Source organism: Cladosporium halotolerans (genome assembly GCF_011745625.1).
Source record: "Cladosporium halotolerans strain TM138-S3 chromosome Unknown Sca23, whole genome shotgun sequence".
NCBI lineage: Eukaryota > Fungi > Ascomycota > Dothideomycetes > Cladosporiales > Cladosporiaceae > Cladosporium > Cladosporium halotolerans.
The window spans coordinates 260,001-262,342 of record NW_027191474.1 but is presented as its reverse complement, the minus strand read 5'-3'; positions in this window follow the sequence as shown (position 1 = coordinate 262,342).

Genomic DNA, 2,342 nt, shown 5'->3' with positions numbered 1-2,342 from the left:
ATGGTAATTCCGCTTAGTACGAGAGGAACCGCGGATTCAGATAATTGGTTTTTGCGGCTGTCCGACCGGGCAGTGCCGCGAAGCTACCATCTGCTGGATAATAGCTGAACGCCTCTAAGTTAGAATCCATGCCAGAACGGGGCGATTTTCTCCAGCACGTCGTACGAGGATACGAATAGGCTTCGGCCCCGGACCTTAGCAGGGCATAACTCCTCTCTCGTAGAAGTCGGGAGAGGTAATTGCCGGATAGCAATTTGACAGCGCGCTGGGATGAATCCTTTGCAGACGACTTAGACGTGTAACCGGGTCGTGTAAGCAGTCGAGTAGCCTTGTTGTTACGAGCTGCTGAGCGTAAGCCCGCGTTACCTAGATTTGTTAATAACACCCCCATCAGTTAGTTGGCCGATCACCGGCCGGCGCCTGGAGGGGGCTTGGGGATTTGATTGAGGAGGTCGGCAAATCGAAGCCGGCCTCCTCGATTTCCTTGCCCGAGCTGCACGGCAGGGCCACCCCCCGGGAGAGGGTCTTGGTCGTGGCGGAAGGCGGCGGCGGCGGCGAGGCCTTTGCTTGGTGGCCAGGTGCCCTTGGAGGGCTGCGGCGAGGGTCTCGCCGCCTCCGATTTCGTTCCGCAGCGGCAGCGGCAGGGTCACCCCCCGGGCAAGCTCCTTGGGTAGAGTCGACCTCCAGGCGTTGGGCGTTGGGTGTTGGGTGACCTCTCCTTGCGATCACGCGACGGCGAGGTGCCGGGTCCGGGCGAGACTCACTCCGTACGACTCGCGGCGTCGACCCCTACAGCCCGGTTGACGTCTTGTCGGCGTCCGACCGACTTTGTTTTTGGGCGTTGGGTGATTAGGGCGTTGGGCGTCTAGGGCGTTGGGTGTTGGGTGACTTCTTCCTGCGATTCCGCGGCGGCGAGGTGCCGGATCCGGACGAGTCTTACGCCTTACGACTCGCGGCCCCGACCCGCACAGCATGGTTATCATCTTGCTGGAGTCCGACTGACTTCACTTTTTGGGCGTTGGGTGTTGGGCGTTGGGTGTTGCGCACGGGCCATCCCGTGGGCGTTGGGTGATTTTTTACCCATATCTCCGCGAGCAACAACGGGGGGCGCGAGCGCTTTGCACCGCGAGAATCAGCGCGTCGACTAGCACACGTGACATCCCTAAAGTGCCGGTTTTGGGGTGGTCGATTTGGGCGTTGGGTGTTTTGGGCGTTGGGTGTTTGGGCTGGGTGATGGCAGGGTCGCCCCCGGGCGTTGGGTGTGGGCGTTGGGTGTTTGGGCGTTGGGTCATTTTCCGACGACTTCTCGACGACGACAGGCCCTATCGAGGCGCCGGGCACGGTCCCGGCATGCTGTCGCCGCCTGCTACGCACCCCGCCGCCCACGCGTCCCCGCACCTCATCGTCGCCGCCGCCGGACCATGAAGCAGGGGCATCGGCCCCAATGCCGCCGTGCAACCACAAATCCGCGCCGAGGGGAGAAGGCCGCGAAGCGGCGAAGAAAATTTTTTGGGCGTTGGGTGTTTGGGATAGGGCGTTGGGTGCTGTGACCCCGATTAGGGCGACGGGTGTTGGGGGCGGCGTGGGCGTTGGGTGATCCTTGGGAGGGCGGCGGCGAGGTTCCGACCCGATTCGGCGGGCAGGGCGGCGGAGCGGGGTGCCGGGAGGCGGTGGGAGGCGTAGAAGCACCCTCACGGCGATCGCGACCTCGGGGTACCCTATACGTCTACGGGGGGGGTTTGAAGTGAGAGGTCGGACTTTGCACTCCACATGTGGTGGATAAGAACCGCGGCGACGATATACGGCGACGGCGGGGTCGGATCGGGGCGGCGACCCCTAGGGAATTATCCCAGGGGTGCAGGGGTGGGGTGGGACAGGCGACGTCGAGGTGGCGGCGACGGCGAGGTGGTGGTGGGGGGGTCGACGGCGACGGCGGGGTGGTGGTGGGGGGTCGACGGCGACGAGGCGAAGGTTTTGACCGTGAAAGTGCGGTGCCGACCAGTTACGACATGACTCTTGGTGCATCTTTGGCCACTTTTAGGCGTTTCCCATACAAAAGTGGCCGTTCACAGGACAAAATCCGGGGGGGAACCGCCGCACGCGGGATTTGACCCCAGACCAGTTCGGAGGATATGTAAGAAGGAAAGGCAAAAGCCTCTGGAGCCGATTGGAATTGATTAATACCCAACTCCAATCGGTAACCAGCGGCTTTTGTTACGCCGGCGACGACACCCGCGGCCCCATCAATCCCGATTCAGTTCGAATTGATGGGTGCCGGGGGACTCTGTCTCGCCGTCGCCTTCCGGCCCATCTGGCGCCGTCGCGTCGCCCCCCCGAAGTTC